Here is a 20,255-nt window from a genome sequence, read left to right on the forward strand (position 1 = left end):
GAAGCCAAGTGCAGAATTGGAAATCTGCACATTTTCATGTATCAAAGGAGTTCTATACACGGGTATTATTGGACCTCAGCTTTCACACCCGTGTGCATTAAATATTCTAATCAGTTTCAATCTCTCCAGACTGCCCTAGGCAACCCAAAAATTGTTGAAGAGCCTAGTCGACAATTCTATAAAACAGGCATGTCTCCTTATTTCATTGCTGTGTTAAGTCAATGTAGTTAGGATAACTCTTTTACCCTACCCATGCTATATTAACAGAGGCTATGGCTGGAATTTTTCAGGGGCTCGGGGGGCGGGTCAGCTGGGAAAATGTTTTTTTTTGACAGCGGGTAGGGAACCCGCTGTCAACCTCCCTCCATGCTAGTCTCCCAGATGTTGGATCTGTCATCGCTAAACAGGCCCGACACCAAGTGGCGGGGAGGCAATTTAGATCATTAGCTGGATTGTTGAGACAATTAAGTAGTATTCTAACTTACCTTTAGATTTTTAGAGTTCGCCAACAGCCTCCCCGCTGCTCGGGGATCACATCAGGTAAGGAGGTCGGGTGTTGTGTCAACATAGGATGATTTACTAACTTGACAGCTGCAAATGGTCTATAAAAGCTCCCATTTCATAGGTCTTCACTTTGCAAAATTAGAAGTGTTGCTTACTGCATTTGGAAGACAGATTGAGCTTCATGCAGCTTGCAAGTGTTTGGAGCAATTTCACTATCCAGTGTCACCTCATTGGAGCAACCTCTCTCACCATTGACAGTTCGCTTCTGTCATCTCAACCTCACCTGCCATCTATTCCATCAGCATCGGTGCCCTTGAAAAAATCTCACCTTGGTCCTCAGAATCCCACCACAATCAGCCACAACACCAGCAGCACCAGGCACGCCAGCAGCACCAGCAACAACACCAACCTTCTCCGCAATCAACTGATGCTGCACAAGACACAGGACATCAACGCTCGACCACATTGCTGCCCGGGATGCCAGCGATGGCCTCACCATGGCCACATATACTTCACTTGATGCTGTACATATGATGCGACAGGTTGGCACCACACCAACACCATAAAGCATCCCTACAATGCCCAAGCCATTCCTCTCACACTCATCACTATTGAGGGGGGTACCGTTATGTTTCACCATTCACTGCAACTCACTAAGCCACTTCCAAAGGTGCACACAAATCTGTCCAAGAACGCAAAGTGTTGAAAATAAAGATTTCAATGTTTGACAGCACATTAACAGAAACTTCACATGAACATTGGCTAAAACACCCAAGTGCCTACCCTTGTGTGTTGTTAGTTGGTATGTTTGAACTAGGATGAGGTGCGTGTGAGGGGTGGCTAGTGAGATGGGGAACTGATAATGTCGATAGAGAGGGATAGGTGGAGGTGCAAGGTAAGTTGATGTGAGTAAAGATGTGCAGGAGTAGGGTAGGGAAGGCAGAGTGATGGGGATGTGATGAGTGACACAGCAGGATGAGGTTGAGTGTGGCTTTGCAGTAACGTTTCGTGATCTACTGAGATCATTGAAAGGTTTACACCACTGCAGCGTGGTCATCTTGACAACATCCCTGCTTGTATCCTCCTGTGCAACGTGCAACCAGGCTGCATTGGTCTCCTGGGGAGATCTCTTCCGCCCATGGGAAGGGAAGAGATCCTCCCTGCATGCTGTGACTCCCTCCATAAGCATATGGAGAGAGTCATGGGAGAGCCTGGGTGCAGCCGTGCACCTCTGTGCCGTGCTTGTCAGTGTTTGCAGCACCTCAGTGCTGTAGAACACCGACAGCAGAACTGTCAAACTAAATTTGTGCATGGCCCCTTTAAGGAAACCGGCTGATGATGAGTCATCAAGTGACGTCATCAGACCTGCTTCCTTCAATTGGCCAGGAAATGCACTGGACAGGCTTAACAAGCTTAATCAGCGTAAAATTCTTTTCACGGAGCGGGATGGAGCCAGCAGCGGGGTCGCACCCCACCACCGACCCCGGCTGCCCCGGACCCGCCTCGGTAGGCGAAATCGCAGCCTATGAATTTGGGCACCACATAATGTGATTGTAAACTGCAGCTGGTCAAAATTCATGTGGCATGGGGGAAAACACTCCACATTTGATACAAATCACTGTAGTTAAACAAGAATAAAGGAGGATTAAAACAGAAAATGCTGGAAATACTCAACAGGTCAGGCAGCATCTGTGGAGAGAGAAACAGAGTTAACGTTTCGGGTCGATGACCTTTCATCAGAACATAGGAGGAAGAATAAAGGAGGATTTGGGTTATCCTAACTTTTAATTTACTAGTTGGCTTTTCAGGCATTGAATAGAATGTTATGGTCCATGAATGCTTCTGTGGTTAGAAACAGCACATAGTGTGTCCCTCGTCACTTGTAACTCATTTACTGTCGCTTGTCACCATGTTGCTAGGAATTAGGACTTGATGTGTGATTAAAAAATTACCCAAGACTTGGACTTTGTTTCACCCTGAATTGGATTCCAGATATGATTTGATCATTTAAAAAAATATATATTTATATTTATAAATGGTACTGTTAAAACTTGCAAAGATTTGAAGAATTAAAATTCATGGAGATTTTTACAAGTATCTTGAGGTTTGTCCTAAGTTAACTCCAGATCCATCAGCAACCTGTTGGCTCCACTTGAAAAAATTCTATATAATGGTTCAGAAATTACATTCCTTTGAATAAAATCTTGCAGTTAATTTCTGAAATCACTTAGTCACCTTGAAATGATTCACAAGAAGGGTATAACCAAATAAGCCTATAATTAAAATCAGAGTTGAAAATGTAAAATAATTAATAGATATAGGCCTAGAAATTCACTGGCCTTAGCGCCGCTTTTGAGGCGCGAGAGGGCCTAGCGCCGAAGTTATGGCCAGTTTAGAAATTGACAGGGGCCCTAAATCGGCGTTAGGCCGGTAGCGCTGCGCCGGCACCGATGACATCATCGGTGTGCGCAGCGTCCCGGTTGCCATGGTAACCCGCCCGAACTCGGAAATTGAGTTGCGGCCGCCTCGCCTGTGGCAGCCGCAAGCAACGTTCTGGCCGAGGTGCCTTACAGAACTTTGCGCCGGCGCATTAAAGGCCCCGCGGCGGCCGGCCGCTTTCCCGCCGGCCACCTGGCCGCAGCTCCCTCCCCGGACATCCCCCCCCCCCCCCCCCCCGGAACAGAAGCAAGCCCGGCACTTGTCCGAGGTGCCGGGCTCATTTTTAAAAAGATTATCGCGGGCCGCGGCCGGGTGCAGGCAGCTCCTCCTTAACGGAAGGAGGAGGCCTGCACTTCCCGAGCCTGCCGCACCGCAGCGGGCGCCGCAGCGCCGGAATAGCGCCGCAATGCGGCGCGTGGCGCCAGTTTTGAGGCGCTGAGACCCCTCAGTAGCGCCGGCAGCCGTTTGGGCGCGGCGCTACTGAATTTTTGGCGCGCGCAGGGGGACTTAGCACCGGCACTAACTTCCGGCGCTAAAGCCCTCGCTGCGCCAAAACCGAATTTCTAGGCCATACTTTCTATGAACCTAAAATATTGAGAAATCAAAAGGGACATATTTAATACAATTCTTATTGTCTCTGGTTGCAGTCATAAAACATGGTCCAGTTACTGTTCCAATGAAGCTGCTATTCCAGCCACATTTGATTGGAGAGGTAGTGAATAATCTCAAAATTAGCTTCTGTCTGCTGCCTTTACTTAAATGAACAAAGAAATTATGCGATAGTTGAACTTTCAAAATAGATGTTTTGAAAAAAAAACTTTTATATTAATGTTGATGTGATTAGCTAGGTAATAACTCTTGGGATGAATCATTCATATGCTTAACATTTTGAAAAATATAAAATGATGGGAACAGATTTTTGAGATTAGTGTAGCTAATTTATGGATTAGGCTGCCACCTGGCATAGTAAATGCTAGTGCAGTTGAAGAGAATTAGGCAGATTCCTAATTCAGCACAAAGTAGAGGGCAGGAAAGACATCATTATGGGTCTTGATAAAGGCCTGAAAGATGCGGTGAGCTGGATGGGTTGAATGGACTTTCTCATTGCTATATTCATCACAATTTTGAATTTACCATAATTGTTACTTGGTTATATTTCATATAGTTATACGGTCCCTTAGAACTTGTTGATGGATTGCCATAGACTATTTAGTCCTCAGCTTTCTTGATCCGATGCAGTTCCTCTGATTTGCACATTACTTGCTTTAAGAAAAAAACGATGCTCTAGGGATTGAACACTGTGAGGGGAAATGAACTCCTGTTTAAATCGAGTGATGATCTATGGTACAGAAAAGGCAGTATGAGAAGCATTGAAACTAAAGGCAGAGTGAAATGCAGACTTGTGGAGAAACCCAAACCAGCGACTACTCTTTTATTGATGAGCTGTGCAAAATTGTTTTTATATCAGAACCCCTAAATCTATTAAATGTAATCATTAAAGTGGCACTGGATTTTATTTTATTTTTTTACTGTTTTGTAGCTCGGGTCTTCTGCAGCCATAATTGCGCTGTCAGAATTCTGTTCTTGAAAAATTAAGGTTTACAGTGCACAAAGGAACTTTAATAGAAAAAGGAACTGACAGCGCTGGATAATGAAACACTTCTGCTTCTTTGAATCTGGTAGTGACACTGGAAAATCATTCAACTTTAATAGTATATATGAAGCTTGCATGAGCTGCTGTAGTGACCTGAAATTGTGATTCAAGAACAGATTTATGAGCTAGCGCATTGCATCATGGGCATATAAAAGCTGTTTCATATCCGTTTGTTATTATAAAGTCAGCGCAATTTCATCCTTGTCAACAGACTAATTGTGCATTACTCTGATTGAAAAGAAGAGGTATTAGAAGAAAATGACATTACCTGGATTGCTTTTCAAACACGCATTATATGCCCATGTCTTGTGACAGGGCAATGTGCCAATAGGGCCCCTTCCATTATCAATTCAGGTGCAGAACAAAATTGTGTTGTTGGTTCTCTACATTATTTGGCTATTCAAAACCTACTTTATTAAAAAGGAGGTCAAAAAGTATTACTGTGCAGTGTTTTGGGATCCCAGCAGAGTCAAAAAAGGGCTCTTTGCTGGAGGCTAATTTCACTACGTGTCTTCAGTCTAATCATAAATAGTACAACAATCTATTATGCTTATGGGTGATGTTACAACTCCTGGTGTCAACAAAGGTTTTGAGGAACTTCCACGTTGCACTAACTACATGAGTTATTTCAAATAAAATCTGAAAGTGATTTAAAAAATACACAGCAGTTCTGTCAGCATCTGCAAAATGCAAAAGACTGGTTAATATTTTAGGTATAGATACTTCATCAGAACTGAACAAAACAAGGGATGAGAAGAGCACACCAAAGAGAAATCAAGACAGGTTGACGTGCCCCTGAGCCACTGGAAGAAGCAATCAGAATTTCAGCAATTTTTTCTGACAATGCAACACTCCCTTAGCACTGCATTGGCCTAGGTTGGTGCTCAAGTCCTGGGGTGGGGATAGAACCTACATACTCAAGAGACAATAGTGGTACTAACAGAGTCAAGAGGGGGAAGAAGCTAAAGTACTGGGATTTGCACCATTGGAATTCCATTGCAGGAAGTTCAAGCAACACTGAGCCGGTGGGGCGGTTTCGCTGGAGTGGCAAACAGATCAGCCCTGCTGAGACCCACCTTAGGTTCATAAAAGCTTACAGCACAGAAATAATCCATTCAGCCCACCGGGACTGTGCTGGCTCTTTGAAAGCGCAGCTATGCTTAGTCCTACATCCCCACTTTATGTCCGAAACCCTGTAAGTTCTTCATCCTCAAGTACCTGTCCCAGCACCTTTATAAAATTATTTATGGAATCAGCTTCCGCCATCTTTTCAGATAGAGCGTTCCAGATCCCGAGAACTCTAAGTGAAAAAAATTCTCTCCATCTCCCCTCTTGATCTTTTGCGAACAATTTTAAATCTATGACCTCTGGTTATCGACCCACTCATCAGAGGGAATAGTTTTTTTCTATCTACACTATCAACACCTCTCATCATCTTGAAAACCTCTATTAGGTCGCCTCTTAACCTTCTCTGTTCCAAGGAGAACAATCCTAACTCTTCCAACCTCTGCTCATAACAGAAGTCCCTCATCCCTGGTAACATCCTGGTAAACTTCCTCTGTACCCTTTCTAAGGCCTTTATATCTTTCCTGAAGTGTGGTGTCCAGAATTGTCCACAATACTCCAGCTGAGGCCTAACCAATGATTTATAAAGTTCGAGCATGATCTCTTTCATGCGGCAGGAGCTCTACTTCGCCAGTCATTAAACTGAACTTTGAATATTGCACAACTCTATCAGGTGCTCACAGAACCTGTTTTCTACCTCACATTTATTCTGCCAATCAGTGGGTTTTTTCAGTCACTTTTACTCCAAGTAGTCCTTTGAAAACTGAAGTAACCATTTGAAACATCTCCAGCCTTTTTAAAGGTTAACGCAATTGCTGCCCCTGATTTGGTCACTTACCATCCCTTTAACTTAACTTTTCCGAGTATTTAACGGCAGCTACCACTCAATTTACTGTTCTCTCGCTCTCTAATAAGCTAAAGCGTCAAGCCCAATATGAGCTAGGAGCCCTCTGAACCTATTCAAATTAGACTTACCTCCAGAAGTTCAAAGGTGGAGTTCTGCTACCAATCGTACTGTTTCTGCATTCCACCAGGTCCATGCCCAGGCCTGAATCAGCCCTACAGTAACTTGAGCTATTTTGTACACAAGAGGTTCTAAAAATTAAAATCAATTTAGAACGCCGAGTAATTGAAATTCCTGCATATGTCAGTTTGCAGTTTTAAAATGGACAACATTTGATCTTTTCATTGAACAAAGAAAGCCTCTTTGATAATCGGATTCTGCAACTGTTGAGTTTGAGGGAATTTTTTTGTCAAGATTTGTGTGACAAAAATGAAGTAATTTTGTCTGTGATCATTTATTAGATTATTTCTTGCATATTGCAGTTAACACATGGTTGAGATTAAATACTGCTACCTGATCATCAAGCTGCAGAGAATATACATTGGCCCAGAACTTGGTGTCGGGGGCTTGCCGCGCGTGCAAGCCCCCGATGTGCACTTACCCGGCACGCTGACATCTGAAACCTGGCCCGCAGTGGATTTCCTGTCAGTGGCCCGGTTCTGATGTCGGCGCGCTGTGCTAACCTGACCCAGCGGCGTAGTTAGTGCAATGTGCCGGCTGGGATCAGGTGAGCACTGTTCAGCCAATCAGGGGAGAGGAAACGTCATTCATAAGTTTGAGAGTAAGAACTGTCAAACTCATGAGAAGTACTGCACCCCAAAACACTACTTAAACTTTAAATAAAATTTAAAAAAACATCCCAATCATTAAATTAAGTATAAATAAGTTAAAAAAAATAATTTAAACAATAATTTTTTTTTTGAAAAAATAAATTTTTAATAAAAAGGGTCTAAAATTAAACTTACTTTATTGTAGATTCTTTAAAATAATAAACCTGTGGAAATTTTTTTTCTAAATTGCACTAAAACACCACTTACCTGTAAAAATAAACACTTACGTGTGCTTTTTACAAGCGTAAAGACCGGAGGCCTTTACACATGCGCAAATCCCCCAAAACAGAGGAAATCCAAGACGCACGTGCTGCCCCCTACAGTGCACGCGCTAGCCTCTTCACCTCTTGGGTTAGAGGAGAGGAAATGCCGGTTTTCAGCGCATGCGCTGTGCATGCTGAAAACCGGCATTTCCTCCGGCCAGATGCGTGAGTACCCCTTCCGTACTCACGCGTTTGGGGAGGAATTACTGCCCCATTATGTTCTGGTAACATCGCCCGTCTCCACCCCTGCCTCAGCTCAACTGCTGCTGAAACCCTCATCAATGCCTTTGTTACCTCTAGACTCGACTGTTCTAACATTCTCCTGGCCGGCCTCCCATCTTCCAGAAGGAGTGTTTTAAGGATGAAATTCCAAAGGGTGGAGCTTGGGCCTGAGGTAGAAATGGAGGCGAGTGATATTATGGAGGTGGAAGTAGAACGTCTTTGTGATGGAGAGGACATGGGTTAGAAGCTCAGCTCATTGTCGAATAGGACGCTGAGGTTGTGAACAATCTGGTTCAGCCTGAGTCAATGGCTAAGGAGGATAGAGTCAGTGGCAAGGGTACAAATGTGTAGCAGTGGCCGATGACAATGGCTTTGGTCTTCCCAATGTTTTAGCTGGAGGAAATTGCATCCCATTCATGACGGGATATCGGGTGAGCAGTTTGACAGCGCAGAGGCAGTGGGGGAGTCGAGAGCGGTGGGGGAGTGGTAGACCTGAGTGTCATTAGCGTACCTGTGGAAGCTGAGATGATGTTCATTGATGATGTTGCCAAGGGCAGTATGTCGATGAGGAAAAGGAGGGGACTAAGAATGGATCCTTGCAGCATTCCTGAGGTGACAATGATGGCGTGAGAAAAGAAGCCATTGGTAGATATTTTCTGGCTATGATTGATGGGTAAGGGAGCAACCAGTGAGGCCAGTCCTACTGAGCTGGACAATGGAGGCGAAGCAGTGGCTTTATTGCAAATGAGTCAAGCCATTCAATGGAAACATCCCACGTGATTGATGTTCTGGGGATCTTTTTCAAGTACCCTGTAATAGGTTTGACTGAGAGCCAGGAGTTTCCAATTGTGGGCTTTGGTCACCTACGCTCAATGCACCAGCCAGCAGTGCCTGGGCTAATCAGTGTGCTTTGTGTGTATTGCAACCTAAGAAGTGAGATAGTTTCAAGGTTCAATGTTATATTGAGGGTTAGTGCAGAGAAAGCATCTTGTTTTTAACATTTTGAGGTCAACAGCAAAGTTTGAAGTTACTGTAAATACGTTGTACTGAGTACTGTTCGCTTACCTATTTTGTGTTCAGTAAGTCTATTAGTTTATAATCTAAGCTGTGGTCTGATGAATGTTTATACTGCTGCCTTTCTGAAGTGGCATCCCATAATATATTCTATTAATTCGGTTCTGTGTTTGATCCCTGAGTCTTGCTACATTTATCTAGATATTGGGCAAGTAAAGGCATACTATGGTTCATGAGTTTGCTTATGGATCTGATCAGTGATGCTGAACCCAAGGAGAATATCAAGTGCAAAAACCCAATTGTATAACTATTGAATGCTGCTACTTCTAGTCTAAAGGGGAACATCTGCAATTTTGAAATTTATTCTGAAGTGGAAGTGTTCTGTTGCTGTGTGAAGATATACAATCCCTGGTGTTTCTAAGCTTTTGGTCCAGACAAGCAATATTATCAGCTCCCAAATAAAGTTTAGATTTCCAATATTATACCAAAAATAGTGCACTGCATTGAAAGCCAATATGGCAATAACATAGCTGAAGGTCACAATAAGCCATTACGGGTGTCTGACTAATTAACAATAATAGGCAGAGATGCAAGTCATCATCCAATTAACTGGGATATTTATTAATGTCACATCACAGACTGTTTTCAATAACTGGCTCACTGGCATATTTCACATTAGCCTGACGCAACCTGACACTGTATAACCTTGCACCTACATTAGCTCTCGGTTCGGCAAAGCCTCGATTTTAAAATTCTCATCCTTGTTTTCAAATCCTTCCATGGCCTCGCCCCCCCCTATCTCCGTAATCTCCACCAGCCCCACAACCCTCCGTGATCTCTGCGCTCCTCCAGTTCTGGCCTCGTGCGCATCCCCGATTTTCATTGCTCCACCATTGGCGCCCTTGCATTCAGCTGCCTCGGCCCTAAGCTCCGGAATTCTCCCCCTAAACCTCTCCGCCTCTCTACTCCTTTAAGCTGCTCCTTAAAATCTACCTCTGACTAAGCTTTTGGTCATCTGTCCTAATACCTCCTCGGGTGGCTCGGTGTCCAAATTTACTTGGTAACACTCCTGTGAAGCACCTTGGGGAGTTTTACCGTGTTAAAGGCGTTATATATATATGTGCAAGTTGTTACTGACTGTGCACACTAGGAATGTCCATCCTGGTTCCTCTTATCTAGTGCCCCTACCTAAACATGCAGATTGGAGCAGTTGCCAAAGCAAACGGCAGCCCTGCCTTAACTTTGAGCTAGACAGCAAATCCGTGTTGTAGCTTGCGGCCTTTCCCCGCTGTGTATGTGCCTTGAGTGATAGGAAGGCTGAATGGTTAGGCCTGGATCCAAGGCAGTGTGTCTCTGCTAGCAAGTGACAGCCGAAAATCCCAGCAGCCGAAAGATACTTCCTGCTTGATTTTAATCATTGTGTAACCAGTATCCCCTGCTGTCCAGCAAGGGAGGAGCTGATACTGCGGAGGCTCGGGGCCAGTGAAGGGCAGGAGGCCTTGCATGGGTTCATGCAGCCTGGCAGGGCGCTGCCTGGCATCCACCATCATGGCAGCTGTCCCTTTTATTGTTTGTTGACTTTCTCACTCTCGAAGGCCTGCAGTTTAAATTTTAATGGCGAGGATAGAAAGACAAAAAAACTTGCATTTATATCGTGCTTTTCACAACCTCAGGACGTCCCAAAATGCTTTATTATCAATAAATTACTTTCTGACATGTAGTCGCTGTTGTTGTGTAGGCAAATACGCAATTTGCGCACAGCAAGCTCCCACAAACAGCAATGGGAGGAAGGGCCACTTAATCTACTTTAGGTTGAGGGATAAATATTGGTTGAGGGATAAATGGTATCCAGGATACCCCCATGCTCTTTTTTTACCGTGGTATATTTTGTATCCACCTGAACAAGTAGATAGGACTTTACTTTAATGTCTCATCTGAAAGAAGGCACCGCCAACAATGCACCAGTCCCTCAGTATTTCACTGAAGTGTTAGCCTAGGTTATGTGCTAAAGTCCTGGAGTGTGGCTTGAGCCCATGACCTTCTGACTCAGAAGGGAGAGTGCTACCACTGAGCCAAGGCTGACAGGAGGGACCCAACTCGTAATCTGTGACCTATGCAGGGTGTGAGTTTGATTGCAGATCCAGTCACAGACCCACCACGAACCTGCTCCGGCACGGTGTCTCAGAGATCAATGTCATTGCAAGAAGCTCAGTGGAAATGATGCAATCCTTGAATAGGGACCAACCAAAGCTCCATTCATAAAGCCTTCGCCAGTCTGCTCATTGCATTTTAATTTATGTCATACAAATGGTGATTTTCTGATTTTGTTTTATTTTTTTTTGCAGTAAGTTGCCTTTAGGAAGATCAGCAAAAGCTTCAGGAATAGAGGCCCCAGGCTAGACTAGAAAATATACGGACATTGTGAGACACCTCATTTCTCTGACCTCTAATGTTTTTGTCTCGACAGCAATAGTCCTGATGCTTGAGCTGGCAGGCATCTCACTGCCTCACTTTCAACACTTACGGATCTAAATTTACATGTAATTAATGGAAGGACATAACATTCCCTGGTAGACCTCTTGCAATTATTTCAAACCAAAAATGTTTTAATTTCTGAACCAACGTCATTGGACTCAGATGCAGCCAGTAAAATAAGTTAACCCTTAATGCAGAGCACCTCAATACTCTACTCCAATTTCCTCTCCGCTGGCTGATTTTGCTGAAATCTATTTTCATCTCCAATCCCAAAAAGGTGAAAAGACTTACATCTCTATAATTGTGTCCATGTAGCATTGGACTGAGATTGTGAAGTTCATGCAGCTCATGACCTTCTTAACTTGCGGCTTGTATTGGCCTCTCGAGCTGGATTCACTGCTGATTGTCTCCGGGGTACTATCAGCCATGACCTACATACATTTATTAGCTAGGTCAGCCACCATTGTGTCCATATCCATTATTACTGGAAGATTTTTTATTGTGACTTTGAGTTAAGTTGCAAAGAATCTATCTATGACTTAACTTTCCAGAATACGAAATAAGGACTGCTCACAGAGGGATCAGTCTGTCGTTTTGTGCTATATATTAAAGGCTCACCTTGATGTAAGTCACGTTAAAAGCACAACATGTGCACGATGGAAATGTCTAATTCAGCAAATCTACTATTACTAACCCATTCAAACTAATTGGGAAAAAAAAACCTAATTGCCTAAAAGAAAATGAAGCCATTTTGCCTGGCTGTTTTGCCTGGGGATGGGGAGTTCTAATGCTTTTGCTTTCTTGGTAGTAAAGGGAAAAGGAACAAATAGGGATGCCTTTCACAGCAGCTCTGAAAATGCTCTTTGTGTCAAACCCGCCTGCAGTGTTGAGGAGCTTCTTTTGAGAATCCTAGAAGCTGACTGTTATGACATTTTACTATTTTGAATAGAAATATAGATGTTCGAAATACAAAACCAAACTTCAGTTGGGAAGGGAGGGAGGTGGTGAAGAGAGCTGCATAATGAGAGGCAGATCAGACTGTATGTAATGGTTGCCTCTGAGGAGAATGCAGCATTCCCTGTGCGATTCTCTCTTCAGACTGATGGTTTTCTTTCCTATTTACCAGCTTAACTTATTCATAGTTTTTTTTTCATTTCATCTTTCTATTATGGAGCCAGTGAGCTACAAATTGCAACACTACAAAATAAACTGAGTGTGTAGGGCTGCCGGGATCTATTAGAGCAAATGCGGTTATCATCTGTAGGATCCTGTAATACAATAGTACCTCTGGCAGCAGGGGTTGCTTTGATGCTTCAAACAACACCGTGGTGTAATGCTAGGTCATGTCAAGATACGAATAATAAAAGCAAATATGTTTAACCAAGGAAGTGTTGAATTTCATAACCTAGATACTCAGAATTATTTGACATTTCACAGCTAAGGATTACAAACATCAGGGAGGATTTTCAAGTAATTCCTCACCTTTGGATTTAACACACAGTAAAATATACATAGGGGAGGAAATTCATTATAGCCCCGTTTGGGGTGCTAAAACTTCCAAAGCTGAAAAATTAGCGCCAGGCACTAATGATGATAGGCTCCTGCGAAATTCAGTTGTAGCGCTCCAAGAGGGAAGTGGAGCGCTAAATCAACCGCTACCACTTCCCTTGGAGTGCTAAAACCGGCGGGAGGGCCGGTAGCGGTGCAGCGCTGCCCAATGTCGAGGGTAGCGCTGCCGGGAATGGAGGCTCCTTCCCTCCCTTAAAGGGAAGGGCCATCGCTACAGGCTCTGCATGGAAACGAGGTCCCTCGTCGCCGATGGCAGCCGCGATCCAACACGATCAGCCCCAAACATTCTAGCATTCTGCCGCGGCCAAAGAAAATGCCGGAAAATGGAAGTAAGGCATTAAGAATTGTTTTTTCACGTAACCGTCACCACCTTTAAATACCGCTCCCCAAGCGCTCGGCCTCCCTAACAACACCTCCTGCAGCTGTCGGTGTTGTCGCCTGGTAATGCTGCAGGGCGCATATCTGAAGTTCGGGCCCAGGCGCTACCGGGGCGATGCGCAGCACGATGACGCCACGATCTCCGGGCGGAGGAGACTGCGGCGCTAGGGGTTACTGCCACTACAAACCTCAATAGGAATTTTGCGGGTGTCAGCACTCTTGCCGTGCCCGGTCGCAAAGCCGGTAGCACCTCATTATCGCGCCCCCCCCCCGAAGCGCTAACAGGAGGCACAAAGGAGGTGAATTTTTAGCCCATAGTCTTCTCTGCAATAAGCCTTTTCTATTGATTTGTAGTATTTATTTCCACTAGAGAGAGAGATTGGCAACTTTTATCCAGATTCAGATTCCTCCATTCAAGGTCAAGATGTAATATAATATAGGGGATGTTTGGCCTGACAATATTGTAATGGACCGTTTACATACAGCTGAAAATGCATTGTGAAGACTGCTCTCTGCTTTCAGTTTTTGTGGCAATTTTGCTCAACAAGGAACCTGCAGAAAATATTGAACAGCCACGTGGCTATAAATATGGAGGAGCACTGTAATTTCAAAATTATATGTTTTAAGCATAAAAATAAATCTCTGGCTTTGTTTATCTGCTCTTTCCTCTTGTTATTAATAGATTTATAATTAAAACAGCTTTTAATGCTCTTACTCTGAAAGGGTGATAGAGGCAGGAACCCTAACCACATTTAAAAAGTACTTGGATGTGCACTTAGGATGCTCTATCCTGCAGGGCTACAGACCAAGAGCTGGGAAGTGGGATTAGGCTGGATAGCTCTTAGTCGGCCGGCGCGGACACGATGGGCCAAAATGGCCTCCTTCCGTGCTGTAACTTTCTATGATTCTACTCTTCCACCCTCCCCTCCATTCATTTTTCTTCCTTTTCTCCTTGGGATCCCGAATGTATTTTACCTTAAAGACTCCAGTCAAGGGACACGTGCTGTGAGTGAGACAAATATTGCAAGAACCCATTGCAGCAGCATACGATATATCTCTATAAAAAAGGGTTTGACATGCATTTAGATTATGTTATCTCTTACAGTGTTCACGAGGTTTACTTACTGAGTCTAACTGCCACTTTGGTTAGCTACTACCTGTTAAGTCTGAGAGTTGTTCAAGTAATTAATACTCAGACTTAATCAGTAACAATAAAACAGGTCTTTACTGGTTGGAGGTCGGGACTATTCTGAATACAAGATTACTGCACAGTGCTTATATACCGGTGTGTTCACCCCCGGTATTACGTCTACAGCAGCCTGAGAAAGTAGTACATCTCTTAAGGTGGAACAGGCTTAAGCTCTCTTAAGGTGGAACAGGTTACATACACAACACTCCTCCCTTCTTAGCTTTATAGTCATCCCCCCCATTTAACATAACGTAATAACATATATACATATATAACTTCATGTTTAACGTAACATATCACAGATTCAGTCTCTGCGGAAAACAGTTCACAGATTCAATCTCTGTGGTGTAGTCGGTTCACGTTACTCATTCAATAGTCCTTTCATGGATTTAACAGCTTGAACTTCCGAACTGATTTGGCTCCGTTCGGAGGGACCACGTGTGTGATCTGGTAGAGGTGATAATGGTTCAGATGGGTCATCTTCTGTTTTTACTTTTCCTTTTCTGCTTCTTGGAGACTCTCTGGGCTCCATTGTCAGCTGCCACAGCTGCCAGCTGCATGCGCAGTTCCTCCTTCTCTTCCTCCTTTTTTTGTAGTAGAGCCACCTTCTCCCGATGTTCCGTAGACTTTCGGTGCTCCTCCATGATTTCTGTATGGTGGGAGTCGAAGTTACAAGTTGGGCAGGACAGGACATAGTAATATTCGGAGTCGTCCGACAGGTCAGCGAGAGGGTCGTCTATTTCCTCCATACCCAGCTGGACGTTAGCCAGCTCTTGTTCCAAATCCAGACATCTTTCCTGAAGAGACTTCTTCATGTGTACCTCTGCCTCCAGCTTTTTCTGGGCTTTCAGCAAGTCGTTTACTAGTGACCTCATTTGTGATTTTAATACTTCAACTTCCTTTGGAGATTGATTGATCGGACTATGCAATCCCTCTACCGGAGCAGCTGTTTCAGCGGTCTGTTGTTCTACATTGACGTGAGTCAGCGTACTTTTGGCATCCAATGGCTGCTCTGTTGCAGTCGTTTCAGTCTGTGTCGTCACATCAGCCATCTCAATGACTTTTGAGAGCTCCGAACCCTTTTCCTTTGAAGATCGCAGCTCGTGTTCAAGTTTTTCCCATTTCAGAGTCTTGTCCCTCAGCATATGAAGGAGTTTGCTGACCGTTAACTCTTCTGACACCAGATTATGGCACGCACCTTCAGAACCTGAATCAGCTTTGATTCGTTCGGCCTCCTCGCGCAGATGGTTGGTGTGCTCCTGCTCCATTTTCTCCATCAGTTGCCTTTCCAGATTCTCCCACTCTGTAACAAAGAACTTTTTTATTTCATTCATCTCTTGCTCAAAACAGCGAATCATTTGTTCTAATTGCTGTTGTAGTTTGAAATGGAGTTGAGTTCGAGCCCAGTGTCCCTCAAAAATGTGCATATCAGTAGACTTGACAGACTCAGAATTCTCTGTTAAACTATGTTGTTGTTGCTCAGTGGAATTCTGTGCTGAAACTTTGTCTTTTGCACATGGGTTGGTCTTACCATCATCAGTTCTAGAGTCTGGGCTGATTATCTGCACCGAGTTCTCACTCTTTATGGCTTTTAGCGAATGCCAGTCCATATTTATGTTTCTAAACCACTCCCGGCCTAGTAGTGGTGGACCTCCCTCCGGTAGCACATATAAGTCCATTATTTGACTTCCTTCGCCCTTGTTGGCCACTGCAACCTTTATTGTCCCGATGGGGTACACTCTCTGCCCCGTGTAGGTTGTCAATATAATCTCCGTATCCTGTAGGGTAATATGTTGGAATGACCTTCTGTAATCTTTCTTATTCATGACCGACAATGCCGATCCAGTGTGCAATTCCATTTTTACTTGGACTCCTTCTATCTGAAGAGTAACCCAAATTGTCTGGAGGTCTGCACCCTTACCAACGTTGAGTACCCTTAAGCTAGCCAGTTCAATACTGCTTAAGCCAGCCAGTTCATTACTGCTAGCGTCTGAATCGGACTCCTGTTCGGCCACCTTGTGTACTTTTGCGTATTTTCCTTGCGGTGACTTCTTGTTGCTGGTCTTCTTCCCTGACCTGCATACTCTAGCTATATGTCCAAGCCTACCACAAGTTCTACATTCTTGGTTTTTAAACCAACACTGGTTCTGATCATGCGTTGTCTTTCCACAACGATAACATTTGCCAGAACTCACACCCAATTTGTGTGCACTGAGCTCCGGTGACCGTAGCTGCATTACTCCTTCTCAAGCGTCAGCTCATTCTCCTGGAGCAGTCGCTTTTGTGTATCCTGTTTAAATAAACCACACACAAATTTGTCTCGTAGTGCATCTGTCAGTCCCGTTCCAAACTGGCAATATTTCGCTAATTTACGCAATTCCAGCAAATATTCAGCATTGCTTTCATGCTGTAGCTGCCTTCTGTTGTAAAATTTAAATCGTTCCGCTAGCATCAGCGGCGTGGGGTTTAGATGATCTTTCAGGACAGTAACAATCTCATCGAACGTCTTATCCACCAGTTCATCTGGTGATAACAGGTGTTTCAATTGCCCGTATGTCTTCGCACCCATTAAATTTAATAATGTTAGTGCTTTATCAGCCTCACGAATTTTATTTGCCTTACAATAATTTTTAACTCGTTCAACATATATGGCCCAATCTTCGATGTCACTATCAAAGTTGCTAATATTCCCGTGTTTAGGCATTGTAGTACTTTATCAGATTTGCAATTTCTCAGATTTTTTTTTTTTTTACTGCTATCCAAGATGGCGGCTTCCCGCTCTTGCCGTCGTCCTCCGCCCACAAAATGGCGGTTTTCCCGCGCTTGGCGGTCTTCACCCGTCCCCCAACGCCGTCTCCCTTCAGCCCCCGAGTGCGGCCCTTATCTTCGCCGCGATCGCCCGAGTGCGGCCCTTATCAGCGGATGCGATCGCTCTGGCGGCTCTCGGCCCTTATCAGGAGATGCGATCGCTCTGTTGAAACGCCTCCCGCTCGAAGCGGCTCTCGCGCCCTATTCCTCCTGCTCCCCCAGCCCCGTTCGTGCGGCCAACGCGGTCGACTGCCTGTCGCGTCGCTGCCCGGCTCAGACAACGGCTTACCCACCACCAAGCTGGAGAAGAAGCTGACGGTCGCCGATGGAGGCTCCGAGGTCAGGATGTCTTCCAGTGGGGTGGAGAGGGTGGAAACCTCTCTGTAACGTCCTGGCTGTGGACGAAACTGCCGTGGAGTGACTGCCGCAGGGTCCGAATCAGACTCGTCGCCAGTGTTAAGTCTGTGAGTTGTTCAAGTAATTAATACTCAGACTTAATCAGTAACAATAAAACAGGTCTTTACTGGTTGGAGGTCCTCTTTTTATTTGAACCAAAATTTAAACCAGATCAACTGTAAATAAACAAAAGTTCAACTAAACCTTAATAAATCAAATTAAAATTTGGTGTTCCAAATTGACGATGCACTCCAGCCCCCGCGGCGCCCAACGGTCGCGGAAATACTCAAGCGTACCAGCGGACACCGCGTGCTCCATCTCCAGGGCCACCCGGGCACGAACATGGCCGCGGAAGAGAGGCAGGCAATCCGGCTGGACGACCCCCTCGATCGCCCGCTGCCTGGACCAATTGATTGCTCTTTTAGCCAGGCCCAGGAGCAGGCCCACAAGGAGGTCCTCCAGCCTATCCGCTCCCCTCCGCACCGGGTGACCGTAGATCAAGAGCGTGGGACTGAAGTGCAACCAAAAATCGAGGAGCAGCCCCTTTAAGTAGTGAAAGAGGGGCTGCAACCTCTCACACTCCATATAAACGTGGAAAACGGACTCCTCCAGGCTGCAAAAAACACAGGCGGCCTGGGAGTCCGTGAACCTACTTAAAACCTTATTGCACAGGACCGCTCCGTGCAACACCCTCCAGGCCAAGTCCCCGATGGAATAAGGGAGGACTCCTGCGTAGAGAGCCCTCCATTGGGGACCTCCGCCACCGCCAGTCGGCAAGACGCCACGCCAAGGCGTGTCTGGACGGCAGACGAAGATGGCAAAGTGGAGAGTGTGCAGGAGCAGCCCGTACAGGAAACCCCTCCGCGCGGAATGAAAAGGCACGGAGGGTATTTCCTCGAGACGGCTCAAGTTGTGAGGCGCCGGCTCCCGAGGGGAGTTTCGGGGCCGGGCGCCAATAAGGAATTCCGTCCGGACGGGGGTAAGCTCGGACGGGATCGCCCCACGTGCTTGAGCCGCCTCGATACACCTAGTGGAATCGGGGCCCAGTGCCACTTTCACCGACTCGATGGCTTCGGCCGCGAGCCGGACGTTGGCCCAGGACAGGCGCCACGCCAGCTCCTCCGGCGCCATCCAGCCCGCTCCTCCGACATCGAGCAGGTCCCCAACTCTGGTCACACCGCCAGCCACAGCCCCACCCTCCGCCAGCCGCCCGAACCCACATTCACGGAGGTGCGGATTCCTGAGCAGCGGCTCCCGAAGGAGAGCCGCCGCTCCTGACGGGGGAGAGCTCCGCCTGGAAGCGACATAGTTCCAAACCCATAGTAGTTCCTGGTAGAAGACAGGCAGCTCCTGCAGGCCGGCACGCCTGCAGCCCACTTTCACAAACAGGAGCTGCGTGTCATAATTGAGGCCGTGCAGCTGACGGAAGAAGAACGTCGCCAGCGCACACCATCTCGGAGGATTCTCTACGTACAGGTATCTCTGCAGCGTCTGAAGACGGAAAGTCGCCGCCTGGGTGCGAAGGCACACCAGCGCCTGACCGCCCTCCCTAAGCGGGAGACACAGAACCACAGCAGAGACCCAGTGCTTCCTTTTGTCCCAGAAGAAGTCGATGAGCTTCTTCTGTATCTTGGCAACAAACGCAGGGGGAGGGATCAAAGTGACCAACCGGTACCACAACATGGCAACCACCAGCTGGTTTATGACCAGCGCTCGACCCCTGTAGGACAACACTCGGAGCAGTCCTGTCCAGCGTCCTAGGCGAGCGGTGACTTTGGCCTCCAGCTCTTCCAGTTCGCTGGCCAGGCGTCCTCGGCAGGGCTAAGGTAGACTCCCAAATAGAGGAGGTGCGTGGTGCTCCAGGCGAAAGGCCTGAACTCCTCCGGCAGGGAGTCCACCCGCCACTGACCCACCAGGAGTCCGGAACATTTCTCCCAGTTGATCTTGGCGGAGGATGCGTCCGAGTAAATCTGCTGGCATTCCCGCATCCTCCGCAAGTCAGCGGGATCCGTGACCGTGAGGAGCACGTCATCGGCGTAAGCCGAGAGGACCACCTCCACGCCCGGCCCTTGCAGAGCCAGTCCCGTCAACCACTTCCGCAAGAGGCGCAGGAATGGCTCCACGCAAATGGCGTATAACTGACCGGACATGGGGCATCCCTGACGCACCCCCCTCCCGAAGCGAAGGGGCGCCGTCAAGGACCCGTTAACTTTAATCAGACACTCTGCGGCGGCGTACAGAAGTCGGATCCGGGCGACGAAATGAGTCCCGAAAAGATACTCGTGATCCACCCTGTCGAACGCCTTCTCCTGATCCAGGGAGAGGAAGGCGACCGACAGACCAGCCCTCTGGGAGTGGTGGACCAGGTCCCGGACCAGATGGATGTTGTCGTGGATGGTCCGGCCCGGGACCGTGTAGGACTGGTCGGGGTGGATCATGTGGGCCATCACGGTGCCAAGGCGAGCAGACATAGCCCTGGCAAAGATTTTATAGTCCGTGCTAAGGAGGGAGACCGGGCGCCAGTTCTTGAGGAGGCGGAGATCGCCCCTCTTAGGCAGCAGGACAATGACCGCCCTGCGCCAAGAGAGGGGCATCTCCCCGGTCG

This window comes from Somniosus microcephalus, chromosome 18 (genome assembly GCF_052327205.1).
Source record: "Somniosus microcephalus isolate GS21.2 chromosome 18, FLI_Smic_1.0, whole genome shotgun sequence".
NCBI lineage: Eukaryota > Metazoa > Chordata > Chondrichthyes > Squaliformes > Somniosidae > Somniosus > Somniosus microcephalus.